Below are 15,374 nucleotides of genomic sequence, written 5' to 3'. Positions count from 1 at the left end.
CATTTATACTACAATAAGCACATGGGTGGTGTAGATAGAGTAGATCGGAGGTTGGAACCCTCCAATGCTGTTCATAAGGCTTACATATATGGTATAAGAAGCTGGATATCCAACTGTTCCATTTAGTAACCTTTAATGCTTTTGTTGTGTTCAAGGATTGTTCTCACTACACACACTGCTAGCTAAATACCAGTCCACACATGCTGTCAGCCGGTATGATTGAAATGTCAGCCGTGTGAGCATATGAAAGTGATGGGCCCTTGAATGGCAATGACTGTTGATGTGAGTGGCTAGTGGCGTGAATGGTCTTGTGTGTGTCATATATGAAAGGCGTGTGAATGGACTGTAAAGTAGTTGGTGCCTTGATGTGGCTTTACAGCTCATGAGCTGAGAGTCACTGATTCCGTTTTTTGAACTTTCAATTATGAACAGTGCCTTTTATTTTTGTAAAATCTCTTGTTTAGAAAATTTTATATATTAAACCATCACTCACCATCGTGCCAAATTCAACCAGTGTGTGGGTATACTTGATGAATAGATGGTTGTGCAATAATAATTGTCTTTTCTGTGTTTCTCTGCTAGGGTGTACATTGTCTCCACCATGTCTCTTGTGAATGTTACAATGTATAGAGCTCGTGGCAGGTGGTGTGAATGGTTTTGTGTGTGTAACGTATGAAAGGAGTGTGAATGGCCTGTAAAGTGGTTGGTGCCTTGTTGCGGCTTTACAGCTCACAAGACGTGAATCACTGATTCCGTTTTTTGACCTATCAATTATTACTGGTGCATTTCATTTTTGTGATTTATTTTTGCTAACAAAATTTTATATATTGAACCATCACTCATCCTTGGGCCAAATCCAACCAGTATGTGTGTGTACCAATAAAGTGAGAAGAGAGAGTTTGCACACCTTCCCAAATTACTATCAACAACCACAAGAAGCGAGTACACTACCAAGTCTCTTACTTCTTACATGCAATATTGGTGGGTAACCACAAGTCAATTTTGTACACTTCTCTTCTCAGTTGGGAATTCAACACAAAAAAAAAACTGCTCTACTGTAATCAAGTGTCAAAGCATGCCCCTGACTTTCTAGGTGCCTCGGTGGGACCCCAATAATGAAGCATGCCACCAATTAGAACCTAAGGGTGTTTTTTCACAAGTTGAATGCTTGTGACAGAAGTAAAAGACTTGGCAGCCTGCTCCCTTCTTATCTATGTAAAATTTACCAACTACAGATATGTTTGAAAACTAGACACCCAAAGGTGTACAGGGTGGTGTGCCTCTCGTGGATCCCTGCAAGTTGTCTTACCCACAAGGCCCTGCAACCCTTAAAATGTGACTAAAATCACAAATGTTCCTTTCATTTCTGTGCCATATTTTTCCAGAAACAGAAATGAACCACAAACTAACTACCATCCTGCATTCTGCTTGGTCTCCTGATAAAAATGATACTTCACTTGTATTGGGGTCAAAAGCAGAGTAACTCTAAAAATGTATTAAGAAAAACTGACCTTATTGATCCGCTTTGTATCCCCAGCAAACTCTACATGTTTTTGGCCCTTCCCTGGCGCAGGCACTTGGCCTACCCACACAAATGAGGTGTCATTTGTATTGGGAGAGCAAGGAAAATGCTGAGTGGTAGGAAATGTGTGGCTCCCTTCAGATTTCAAATCATTTTATCACAGAAATGTGAGGAAAATGTGTTTTTAGACAAAGTTTGAGGTTTGCAAGGGATTCTGAATGACAGAGCCTGGTGAGAGCCGCACAAGTCACCCCATCCTGGATTCCCCTGTCTGTCTAGTTTTCAAAAAAGATGGGTGTGCTAGGTTTACTTAGGTGCAGGCTGAGCTAGGCCCCAAAATCCACAGCAAAGCACATTTAAAAAAAATGGTTAGTTTTCAATTAAGAAATGTGATGTGTCCACCTTGCGTTTTTGGAAATTTTCTGTTGCGGGCACTAGGCCTACCTACACAAGTGAGGTACCATTTTTATTGGGAGACTTGGGGAATTGTGGGTGGAAGAAAGTTTGTGGCTCCCCTCAGATTCTAGATTGTTCCACCACAGAAATGTCAGGAAAATGTGTTTTTTAGACAATTCTTGAGGTTTGCAATGGATTCAGGGTGACGAACCTGGTGAGAGCCACACAAGTCAACCTATCCTAAATTCCCAGACATGTCTAGTTTTCAAAAAGGTCCAGGATTTCTAGGTTTCCCTAGGTTCCGGCTGAGCTAGGGCCCAAAATCCACATCTAGGCACGTTGCAAAAAAAAGGTGAGTTTTCAGTGGACAAATCTGATGTGTCCACATTGCATTTTGGGCCATTTCCTGGCAGCCACTAGACCTACCCACACAAGTGAGGTACCCTTTTTATCAGGAGACTTGGGAGAATGCTGGTAGAAGGAAGTTTGTTGCTCCACTCAGATTCCAGAACTTTCTATCACAGAAATATCAGGAAAATGTGTTTTTTAGACAATTTTTGAGGTTTGCAATGGATTCAGGATGACAGAACCTGGTGAGAGCCACACAAGTCACCCTATCTAGTTTTTAAAAATGTACAGGTTTGCTATGTTTCCCTAGGTTGCGGCTGAGCTAGGGTCCAAAATCCACAGCTCGGCACGTTGCTAAAAAGAGGGTCAGTTTTCTGTGGAAAAATGTGATGTGTCCACATAGCATTCTGGGCCATTTCCTGGTAGCCTCTAGGCTTACCCATACAAGTGGAGTACCATTTTTATCAGGAGACTTGGGAAAATGCTGGTGAAAGGAAATTTGTGGGTTCCCGCAGATTTAAAACTTTCTACCACAGAAATATGAGGAAAATGTATTTTGTAGGCTCGTTTTGAGGTTTGCAAGGGATTCTGGGTGACAGAACCTGCTGAGAGCCCCACAAGTCAACCCATCCTGTATTCCCCTATGTGTCTAATTTTATAAAATGTTAATGTTTGCTAGGTTTCCCTAGGTGTTGACTCAGCTAGGGCTCACAGTCCACAGCAGCTAGGCGTATTGCAAAAAAAGAGTCAGTTCTCAGTGGAGAAATGTGATGTATCTACATTGAGTTTTGGTCCATTTACTGTGTAGGGCACTCGGTCTACCCACACAAGTGAGGTACTATTTTTATCAGGAGACTTGGGGAAACACAGAATAGTACAACAAATGTTATTACCAATTGTCCTTCTCTGCAGTTGTACCTTCCAAATGTAAGAGTGTGTAAGAAAGAAGTCATTTTGAGAATTGCCCTCTAATTCACATGCTTCTATGGGTATCCACAAATTGAGAGATGTGTAAATAAACCACTGCTTCTAAACTCCATATCTTGTGGCCATTTCAGAAATACATAGGTTTCCTTAATACCTATTTTCACTCTAAATTTTACCAAATTAATTGCTGTGTACCCAGTACACAATAAAAACCATTGCAAGGTGCAGCTCAGTTATCGTAGTGAACCTACAAGCCCTACCTATAACCGCAAACAGAAGGGTCCAGCGGATGTAATGGTATAGTGCTTTCCAAAATCTGCCATAGTTAGAAAAAGTTATGGATTAAAATGTAGACACAAATGGCTGTTTTGTTTCAACTCAATTTCAATATTTTTTTTATTTCAAGTGTTACTTTCTTCAGAAAATTTATGAAGGGTCTACACAAATGACCCCTTGCTGAATTCACAATTGTGTGTATTTTTCTGAAATGTATAGCTTTCCAGTAACGACCATTGGTTTCACAACCATTTCTACCAATAACTGGAAGGAGGTTGAAAGCACAAAAAAATAGAAAAAATGAGGCATGTTCCTGCAAAATGCCAAAACTTTGTTGAAAAATTTGAGTTTCTGTTTCAAGTCTGCCTGTTTGCAAGGAAAAAAACAGGCACTTTCTTCTGCAGCACGTTTCCCCAAAACCTCAAGATTTAGCTGTATTTTAGCAAATTTCTTGGTCCTCACAAGGGGAATCCACAAATCCTGGGTATCTTTAGAATCCCCAGAATGTTGGAAAAAATGGGGGCAAATTTGGCTTGGATAGCATATGTGGACAAAAATTGAGGGGGGCCTAAGAGTAAACTATCCCATATTGCGACAAAAATGATTAGCGCTGTGGGGTGGGGGGGATGGGTCTGGCAAAGAAGGGGTTAAGATAGCCCCCTTGTGAGCCATGACAGCCTTGGATTAACAAAACATTGCAACGCCGTGTAAATGACAAACAGTGTGCAACATAAGTGCCAAATAACAATAGCAACATCCCTGTTACATCACTTTCCGTGACATCACTTTCTTTGCCACCACTCCATGTTATATAGCTGCACATTTCCTATGCTAATTAGCCCCTTACTTAAGTTTTTCAGGATTGCACCCTGTGTGGTACCCAACTAAAGCATGAAGTAGGCTACCAACGTCTACACATTGTACGAAGGTGATTAGATGTGCAATGCAACACTAGCTTATGATAAGTATGCTTCCACGTTATTTCATTCCATAAAAATATTATTCAGGGAAGTATACCTTTGTGTGACTTAATAAAAGGTATAACCTGAAAGCCTTGAATTCTATGATTACCGCCATCAGTCAAGGAACGTGGCCACAACCGTCGTCTCATTCAATTCTCATTTCAACATGCGGAGATAAATGTTGAGTCTTGCGAGGAGGTAAATGAGCAGCCAAAATGCATAAAGACAATAATCACTCACCATGCTATTTAGTTTTATTCTCACTCTTATTTATCACAGCCTCTTGCACCAGAAGATGTCTAAGAAGGGAACAGAAATTAGTGAATAAATACATAGAGAATAAATGATTTTTTTTATTTGCAGCTATTTTCATCATGGCAATACGGGACCGAAGTTAGCAGGAAAGGAAAAAAGGTGGTAATCAGTAATTTTCTCTTCTGTCCAAAACCATGAGGACCTAATTTAAATAAATTTCCCCGTGGGGGGAGGGGGGTGGGGGGGGGGGGTGAAGAAATTAACAGGAGTCATTGCACAGACACATTCATAAAAGGTTGTTTTATTTTGAATGTTTGCAAGAATCCAAGACATATCCCTTGTGATAATAAAGAAAAAAAATCCTATAAAAGAAATCGTAAACGTTAAAATGATAAGGCTGATTCGCATAGTCTCTTTCTTAAAGTAATTTTTATTTTTTGTGCAACTAAATCGATCTTCCATTGAAAAGTACTTAGGCTCTCATCAACCCTGGCGGTTGGTGTAAATGTGGCGGCAATACCGCCAACAGGCTGGCGATAATTACTGCCAAATTATGACCATGGCGGTGAGAACTCTGATAGACAGCCACATTACCACACCGACCGCCAGGGCAGAAACAACAGGCACCACGCCAGTAGCGGCCTACAGCCAGGCAGAAGTCAATGTTCCACCCACCATATTAAGACCCTGAAATCCCCCACCTTTTCCGGGACGGTACCAACAACATCAAAAGCCTGGCGGAAACACTGCACAGAAGGGAAAAGACTCACCATTGGAGACACAGGGAAGAACCATGCCGCCATGGAGCCCGAGCTGCACGTCTTCCCCATGATCTTCTACGTCCTGCTCCACCACGAACACCAACGACGGGGAAGATGAAGATGGTGAGTACAGCCACCTAGCACACCAGGGAGGGGGGGGAAGGAAAAAGAGAGTGGCACACACACGCAACACACACACACCCCCACCCCCACCCCCAACACCATAAACACAATCAACTGCAGTAATAAAACATATTTACCCTGTACCTCGGATGAATAATGCAAGGACAACAGGAATTTACTAAAGTGAGTGTAATAAGATCAACACAGTATAAATAAGAAATATGCTAACAGATATAGACAAATGTACAGTTCAAGGGACACTGCCCAGTCCTCAGTGTGCGTGGGCCACAGGGCCACAGGCCAAAGTCCAAGGCCCCACTTGTCCCCTGCATCAACAAAGAGAGAATACTGCAGGGGCATCAGTTGGAAAATAGGCAGGCACCTCAGGGGGATGGGGGTGAGGGGGGCACCTCAGCTGGGAGATGGAACAAGGCCACTGTATCTGGAGGGGGCAACATGCCCTGTGCTTGGTCCTGTGGAGTGCAAGGCCACAGTCTCTCAAGTGGGTGACTTGCCCACATTCTCTGGAGGGGGCAACATGTCCTGTGCTTGGTCCTGGGGAGTGCACCACCACAGTCTCTCAAGTGGGTGACTTGCCCACATGCTCTGGAGGGGGCACCATGCCCTGTGCTTTGTACTGGGGAGGCTGGGGTTGGTGGGTGTCTTACCCACTGGTTCTGGAGGGGGCATCATGCCCTGTGCTCTTGATCCTGGGGAGGCTGGGGTTTGTGGGTGCCTTACCCACTGGTGCTGGAGGGGGCATCGTGCACTGTGCTCTTGATCCTGGGGAGTGCAATGTCACAGTCTCTCATGTAGGTGTCATACCCACTGGATTTGCAGGGGGCAGGCCGCACAGCAGCCCATGGAGGTAGGACTACATACCATCTGCCGGCGGTGTTGGCTAATCAGTTGTGGTAGTGGTGCTGCTGCTGCTGGTGGGGGCAGGCTCCAGCCCATCCCCTGCAGCCTCTCGACGGCTGCCCACTGGTGGTGGTTGTGCTGCTGCTGCTGGTGGTGGGAGGCTCCAACCCATCCCCTGCAGCCTCAAATGGGTGCTCAACCATGGTTGGTGGTGGGGACTCCATCAGAGTCCCTGCCCCATGCCCCTTGTCCTTCCTGCCTGCTGGTGCTGGCTCGTTGCTCTTCTTGGCAGCAGCTGATGCTAGCCCCTTGGTCTACCTGCCAACAGCTAGGGCATTCTCCTTGACCGTCCTGGCAGCAGCTGGTGCTGGCTCGTTGCCCTTCCTGGTAGCAGCTGGGGCAGGCTTCTTGCTCTTCCAGGCAGGAGCTGGTGCAGGCTCCTTCACCCTCAGGAGATGTGCCCTGGATCCTTTCCCACTATGAGTGGGTGTGGTGTCTACTGGGCCCATGGAATGGGTGGCTGAGGTGCTTGCCTGGGTTTTTGACACCCTGGCCAGACGTGAAGGACGGGGGTAGGGAGGGGTAGGGAAGGTGGTCAATGGTGGATAGGAAAAGCTTTTTAGGGACATTGGGGCAGGAAGAGGGAGAAGGTTTGGGAGTGAAAGAAGAGGGAGTGGTTGTAGGAGGTGTCTATCTGCTGATTTTGGGTGGAGGTGCATGGGCTGGATGCTGTTGCGAGGTGGATGGCTGTTGGGTGTCTGAGTGCTTGCGTTTGTGTACTTTAGGAGGGGGGACAGACCCAGTGGGAGAGGACACAGGGGATGTGTGCATGGCTGTTGTAGAAGTGTCTGCAAGTGAGGTGTGTGTTCTGCTAGTTGTGGTGGTGATGCTGGTAGTGGATGAGGATGTAGTGCATGCAGGTGTGAGTGTAGACGCAACTGGGAGGGAGGCGGAGGGGGAGACACTGGAAATTGTGGATGTTGGTATGTCTGCATCTGGAAGGTGTTTGTGTGAGTGCCTGTGGGATGATGTGTGGTGCTTGTGTTTGCCGGTACCACTCTTGTGTGTTGTCTTGTGTGCATGCTCGTCTGCCTGTGTGCTTGGGATAGGTTGGGGTTGAGGGGAATGGGATTGGGAAGAGTTAGTTGGAGGGTGAAAACAGGGACAATGGCTGCCACCAGAGAGGAGGCCAGAGCCTGGATCGATCTCTGTTGGGCCGCCAAGCCAGTGTGAATGCCCTCCAGAAATGCATTAGTCTGTTGCATCTGGGCTGCCCCTGGATGGCATTCTCAATGGTTGACTGCCCCACAGAGATGGATCTCAGGAGGTCAATAGCCTCCTATCTCAGGGAAGCAGGGCTAACTGGGACAGGGCCTGAAGTGCCTGGGGAGAAGGAGATGCCTACCCTCCTAGGTGAGCGGGCAAGGGCAACTAGCTGAGGGGCTGCTGGGAGGGCGGTGCTGGTACCGGGATGGCGGCTGTACCTGTAGCTGGGGTGGTCACAGAGGTGTTCACTTCCACCAGGGAGCTTCAATTGGAGGAGGTATCTGTGTCTGAACTGTCCCTTTCAGTCTCCGCCATGGTGTTCCCCTCCCCCCCGTCCCACTGGTGCCCTCACCGTCGGTGGACTCTGCCTCCTGGGTCCTGTGGGATGCAGCTCCCTCCATTGCCGGTGACTCTGGTCTTCCACCAGATGATGCTAATGCACATAAGGACAGGGTGACAAAACAAAAAAGGTGGGGGGAGAGACAAAGGGTGCACTTGGTCAATGGCTGCACCAACACCACCATTGGCGTACACACCACCCTCACACACAGGGAACAGCCCTAAGCACTATGCACTGCACTAACAGTTATATTGCTAGCCATCAAGGCATGGGGAGGGACACACACCGCTAAATGCAGCACACCTGGGACCCACGCAACCCTGACCAGTTGTAGATGCCTATGAGCTAGGTAGCAGGATTATCCCTTCAGGACCCTTGCCACCAGGGGACCTACACTGCAATGTCAGGCCTGGCCTACCTACCCACTGACACACATCCCCTACCCGGATACCACCCTAATGAATGATGGGCACTGTAGTCACCCCCTTTTAGCAGATGTGATGCCCTCAAGCACCCATCCAGCTCAGGATAGGCACATCCAGTATGCGGGCCATCGGGGGGTCAAGGTTCGACGGGCACCCCTTCCTAGTTGGGAGGCCATCCCAGCTGGGCCTCTGCCGTCTTCCGTGCCCAGCGTCTCAGGTCCTCCCACCGTTTCCGACAGTGGGTGCATCACCATTGGCCACTGTACCCCATAGGCCCCAATGTTAACCAATGAGCAGTTGCACGGCGGTTCCCGACCACCTTACGCAACGGCGCACAACGTCACCGGAATTACCTCACTTGCACCTGTCCCTCTACACAGGACAGGCAGACGCCATTTCAGGGGAGAAGGGCAGGCCCTGGATAATAGCTGCATCACTGTGAAAATTTGGACATTCTCACAGACTCATTACAAATTGACAGCATGCATTGTACTGTTGTAGCCCCATTGTTCAGTGTGTAACCAGCTCCTCACTCTTTTGTCCCTTAGATTGCTACTGCTGTGGATGAATAGGAGATGGAGACATACCCAGGTGGTCTTGGCAACAATGGAGAACAGGCACATCATCCTCACCTATAGACTTGACAGGGCCACAATCACGGAGCTGTGTGCTCAATTGGAGCCTGACCTGATATCTGCTATCCGTCATCCGACTGGGATCCCCCCTCTTATGTAAGTTCTATCAGTGCTCCATTTCCTGGCAACTGGTTCTTTCCAAGTGAAAGTGGGCTTTGCAGCAGGAATGCAACAGCCAATGTTCTCAATAGTGCTTGCCAGAGTGTTGTCTGCCCTGATTAAACACATGTGTAGCTACATTGTTTTCCCCCAGGTGAAGGATTTGGCCACAGTGAAGGCTGACTTCTATGCCATGGGACATATCCCCAATGTAATTGGGGCGAATGATGGAACACATATTGCATTTGTCCCCCTGTCAAAATGAACAGGTGTTCAGAAATCATAAGAGTTTCCACTTCATGAATGTACAGATGGTGTTCTTGGTGGACCAGTAGATCTCCCATGTCAATGCTAAATATCCTGGGTTGGTGCATGATGCCGTTATCCCGAGGAATAGCAGCATCTCAATTTTTATGGCCCAAATACAAAGGCACAGGGTGTGGCTACTAGGTGAGCACTGGTCCCCACCCAGTGTATGTTGGTGTATGGGTATGGTGTGGGCCATAAGGGATAGTGTGTGGCTAAATGTTGTCCCTCAGTATTGTAGGTGACTCTGGTTACCCCAACCTATCTTGGCTGCTGACCACTGTGAGGAATGCCAGGACCAGGGCAGAAAAATGTTACAATGAGGCACATGGGCGAACCAGAAGGGTAATTGAAAGAACCTTTGGCCAGGTTTAGGTGCCTCCATCTAACATGTGGATCCCTGTGCTACTCACCCAAGATGGTTTGCCAGATAATCGTGGCATGCTGCATGTTGCATAACCTTTCCTTGAGAGGCCAGGTGCATTTTCTGCAGGAGGATGAGGCTGGAGATGGGCGTGTGGCAGTAGTGGACCCTGTGGACAGTGAAGATGAGGAGGCAGAGGATGAGGACAACAGAACAGCTATTATATGACAGTACTTCCAGTGACACACAGGTAAGACACTGTAGTTTCACTTTGCATTGACAGTTTTGTATTTGACATTGTACATGGCAGGCAGATTCTCCCAATTCTATGGCCACTTACTGTACCCTTTGACATCTCTATTTTCAGATATCTGTGCCCCACTCTGGCACCTGGTGTGTTGATTGCAGCCAACTAAAGTTCATTCCTTTGTATAGATTACTGTACAGTTGTAATGCAGTGTTTAAACCGTGTTAAACAAATACATAGTTAAATCTTTTGACATACTCCATACTTGTATTTTTTCAAAGGGTGTTTATTTAAGTGCTAATAAGTAGAGGGTATGTGCAATGGGCTGGGGTGATGGTGGAGGAAAGTCCAGGATAGAATCCAGTCTATTTGTATCACAGGTGCATTGTCCAAGGGGGCATATGAAGGGGAGCACTGGCAGTTCAAGGTGGACTGGGTGACAGGAGAGTCTTACTCCCTGGTGGGGGTCTTGGCAAAGTTCTCTGGCTTCTGCCTGGATTGCAGGGACCGTTTGCTGGGTGGTTCTCTTCCAAAGGGGGAGGGGTGCTGGTGGCCTGTTGTTTCTGTGGCGGGCCTCCTATCCACTAGTGGCAGTGGAGGGCTGTTCATTGGTGTGGCTAGTGTCAGGGGCCCGGTGGTGTGCCACTGCCTCTCTCATGATGTTGGCCATGTCTGCCAGCACCCCTGCAATGGTGACCAGGGTGGTGTGGATGTCCTTCAGGTCCTCCCTGATCATCAGGTACTGTCTCTCCTGCAGCCAATGGGTCTCCTGCAACTTGTCCAGTAATCTAGCCCATCGCCTCCCGGGAATGGTGGTATGCTCCCAGGATGTTGGTGAGTGCCTTGTGGAGAGTCGGTTCCCTGGGCCTGTCCTCCCGCTTCCCTGTTGTACTGTGCCTCTGTCCCCTGAACCGTGTGCCCAGTGCCACTGTCCCCAGGTCCCTGATAGTCCTGTGTTTGTGGTGTGCCCTGGGATCCCTGTAGTGGTGGACACACTGCTGACTGATGTGTCCTGGGGACAGAGATATGGGCCCACTAGGTGGGTGCTGTGGAGGTGTTTCCTGAGGGGGAGGCTCTGTGGTGGTATGGGACTGTGCCTGGGTAACCCACTGTCCGGGGATCCCTGATGGGCCAGGTTGGTCATCCAGATCCAGGCAACCAGAGCTGCTGTCATCACTGTGGGCCTCTTCTGGGGGGAAGGGGACTGGATGTTGCTGGCACCTCCTCTCCGGTGACGTTGGGTGGGGGACCTGTGGGGATGTAAATGCAGTGTTATTGTGTTATTGTTCTGCGTGTGACATCTTGTGCATGGGTGTGTTGCCCTGTATGGTTGTGATTGCCCTGTCAGCTTTACCTTGTGTGAGTAGTGATTTTGTGGGATGGTGATTGTCTCTAATGTGCATGCTTTAGTGATGGGTGTCCGTGCAGGGCTATGAGTGATGCCGATGCATTGGTGGTGCATGCAGGGCTTGGTATTGGGATGGGTAGGTTGTGATGGTGGGGTGTATGTGAGGTGGTGGAGTGATGGGGTGAGGTTAGGGGTGGTGGTATGTTATGGCATGCAGGTAGGGGGGGTGATAGTAATAGAGATTTGACTTACCAGAGTCCAGTCCTCCTGCTACTCCTGCCAGGCCCTCAGGATGCAGTATTGCCAAGACTTGCTCCTCTCATGTTGTTAGTTGTGGGGGAGGAGGTGGGGGTCCACCGCCAGTCCTCTGTACAGCTATCTGGTGTCTTGCAACCACAGAACGCACCTTCCCCTGTAGTTCATTCCACCTCTTCCTGATGTCATCCCTTGTTCTGGGATGCTGTCACATGGTGTTGACCCTGTCCACGATTCTCCACCATAGCTCCATCTTCCTAGCAATGGATGTCTGCTGCACCTGTGATCTGAATAGCTGTGGCTCTACCTGGATGATTTTCTTCACCATGATCCTTAGCTCCTCCGCTGAGAATCTGGGGTGTCTTTGTGGTGCCATGGGTGTAGTGTGAGTGGTATGTGTGAGGGTGTGTGGGATGATGTGTTGGGGTGTGTGCTGTAAGGTGCGTGGATGGTGTATGGGTGATCTGTGGCTCCGGTTCTGTGGGTGCTCCTGGTGTGTGTCTCCCTCAGTTGTCAATTGTTTTGAGTTGTAAAGGGTTGTGGGTAATGTGGGTGTGTATTTTATAGTGGTGTGGGTGTGTGGGTGTGGTGTGTGTATGTGTATCAGGTGTGTAGTTTGAATTGTCCAATGTAGTGTTGTTTTGTTTGAGTGTGTGTATTTTGAGCGTGGCGGTATGTACCGCCAATGGTTTACCGCAGTTGAATGTCCGGCACGGTGATTCGTGGGTCATAATGTGATGGGCGTAGTTCTGTTGCCGTAACGGTGTGGGTTTGGATACTGCCAGTTTATCACTGACCTTTAGGCTGGAGGACTTGTGTGTGTGTCTGCATAGTGATGGATTGCTATGTGTGGGTCATAATACGGGTAGTGGTAAACCACTGCAACGGCGGTATGTTGGCAGCAGTTGGCATGGCGGTAAGCAGGACTCACCGCCAATGTCATAATGAGAGCCTTAGTTTTTTCTGTGTCTTCAGTCTATTCCTAGGCATACACAAAAGTGTTATGGGATGTCCTCTCATACCACCAGCTGTCATGCTTCATCATAGGACATCCCCACGCACTTCAAAAACCTGCCTTGATGGTGAGCCGGCTTATGCCCTGGAATCAGGGAGACACTTTACTATTGACAAAGGATCTATTAATAACCCAATGTGATGACTTAATCTGTTTTTTATTATATAGGGTACCACTTCATATTAAAAAGTCAATGTTGGGGTTAGGGGATCTAGTACCCATGTTGTGGGTTCCTTTTAGCACTTACATTGGGCTCCTTTATTTTAGTTTCAGACCTGTGGCCTTTTACCTATATACACATTTTACTTGTATTATTTGTTTTATTATATTTTAGCACAGTTTGTGTTATGCAGGATTGTTTTATATTCCAATCATCTGCCTTCCTGCAAAAGCATTGTTGTTAGTTTCTTTGCATGACATTTTGCTCTGTACCCTGCTCAAGGCTGTCATTGCACACAATAGTTTACTTGGTATTGCCAGTCCAAGAGTTACAGAGTCAACCTTCTTACCATAGAAATATTATCAAGTGAGGCCTGTTTTCAGAACACAACATGTTTTGTTATATAAACACCACTCAGGCCAAAGAAGGGTAGAGAGGACATTCCAGCCAATTAACGTACGCTGTATGCTACTTCGTTGACAGATGCTCTGATCTTGGCCTTGTCTCTCCAGCCAACCTAGAGGACTGCCACCAGAACAACAGTCAGACCCCTTCCTTTCCAGGTATGGGGTTAAGGGCTCCTTCCTTAGACTAGTACGGGCAGAAGAGCTAACACTGCTATGCGCTCATGTTAGATGCTAGAAGTGTAGGTGGAATTCTTAGATTAATGATTATGCCATGTTGGGACTGTTTATATGTTTTACTCTAACGGTCACAATCATTACTGTGTTATAATTGCAGCTCATGCGTTTTTTGTTAGAATGCAGTTTTTTCAATAAATGTATTGAAACCCATCCTGCATCTCTTTGTCTGCCTTCACATGTGTGAGACTTGTGCAAATGAGAGAAAGGGGTTAAGATCTGTTCCACAATGACTAAACTGAGGAGTACAGGTGCCATGTTTTAGGTTGCCACAAATCAACTTTGCTTTCTAGGTCTGAGTGAAGTGCTGCTAGCTAGCTGAGAAAGTCAGGTTGGTATGGGACTAACTCAGTCACCCGCACATAGTGGTGCTGCTGCCTGAAACCAAGCAGTCTTACCCCCATTGTAAGAGTCCTACTACACTCCAACCCCAATATACCATCAGTAAGTTTCTGCCTATTGCTAAATGTGGTAGAGTAAGAAAATGTTTTGAAAAATCGCTTGGTGGCTTTTTTGTGACCAACAGGTTCTGTTTAGAAGGCAGCTATCCCTTGAGGCCCTATAGCCTTTCATTCCACACCGTTGATATTTTCCATGGTTCTTGTGATTTGATGTGTGATGTGATGGTGACAGATTTTGGCAGACAAAAATCCAAATAATGTAAGAAGCAGTGTCTGGTTATTAGGACCCCTTCAGAATCACAGAAGTCATGTCAAATATGGCCAGAGTGGAGACCTTTTGAATAACATTTCTCCTGCACTTTGGAATTGTTAGTGCAGCATACTAATTGGTCTTTAATATGTTAGGCCCTTAAGTGACCCAACTCACAAGTTGTTGCCATATTCCTTAAGCAAGCAACATATTTTTCAATTTTCTCAGTTTTCCCTTGTTCGCAAGCAAAATATTTGTGCTTTTTTGAAACAATGTTCATTAGTGCCCCAAAATGTTGTTCAAGCACCTTCAGTGACATCTCATAGACATCTCTGAGTTCTCCCCCCGACTATTTATGACATTATTCTCCTCCAGACTCTCATAAATACTTCTTCCTTTTACTCCTACATTATGAAGAAATGCCTCTTATTTCTTGGCCACAAAAAATATGTCTCCTCCATTCACCAATAAATAAGAAGTAACCGGTTTTGTCAACCTTGGCTGTGGTAGAATAGTCCTCCAGCATCCTAGGGAAATTGCAGTGGTAGCAACATACCTGCAGTTGCCATATTGTAGTAAGCAATGTATTATAACAAACTACGGGCCTGATTTAGATATTATATCCAATGGGATTTAGATTTTGGCGGACGGGATAACCATCACCGTTGTAACGGAGTAACCCCTCCGCCAATATCTAAATATGACCCTAAAACTAAAACTAGGTAAAACAACTAATTAAAACAATAAGCTAATAATATAAAGGTAACTAATAATACAAAATAATTACACTGTAATTGTTATAGAATATTAAATGAATGTAGCCATCATAAGGACAATTCTTCATGATATTGTAGCTCAATATATGCACCACAGAAACATTAATCTTGACAACAGGCTTAATATCTGCAAAACTTACTTATCCATCAGTCCACAGCAGTAGGGGCTGGCATGTAATGAAAGTGGTGGAGCAGGTAACATAAAGATAAATAAAAGAATAATAAGTAAAATAAATAAAAGAAAAAGACACTTACCTTCCTGGCTTGCCGAACAACGTCCTTCTCACTCCGGTGTTCCAGTCTTCTCGCTCCTAACCAATCTTGGTGCTGCTCTCATGCAGTTAACCAGCATGACAGAAACACTAGGAGTGGAGGAAGCGGCCTCTCTCAGCACTCTTAAGACCAATGGTGTGTT

The sequence above is a fragment of the Pleurodeles waltl genome, chromosome 10 (assembly GCF_031143425.1).
Source record: "Pleurodeles waltl isolate 20211129_DDA chromosome 10, aPleWal1.hap1.20221129, whole genome shotgun sequence".
NCBI lineage: Eukaryota > Metazoa > Chordata > Amphibia > Caudata > Salamandridae > Pleurodeles > Pleurodeles waltl.
Note: the sequence above shows the minus strand (reverse complement) of the source record.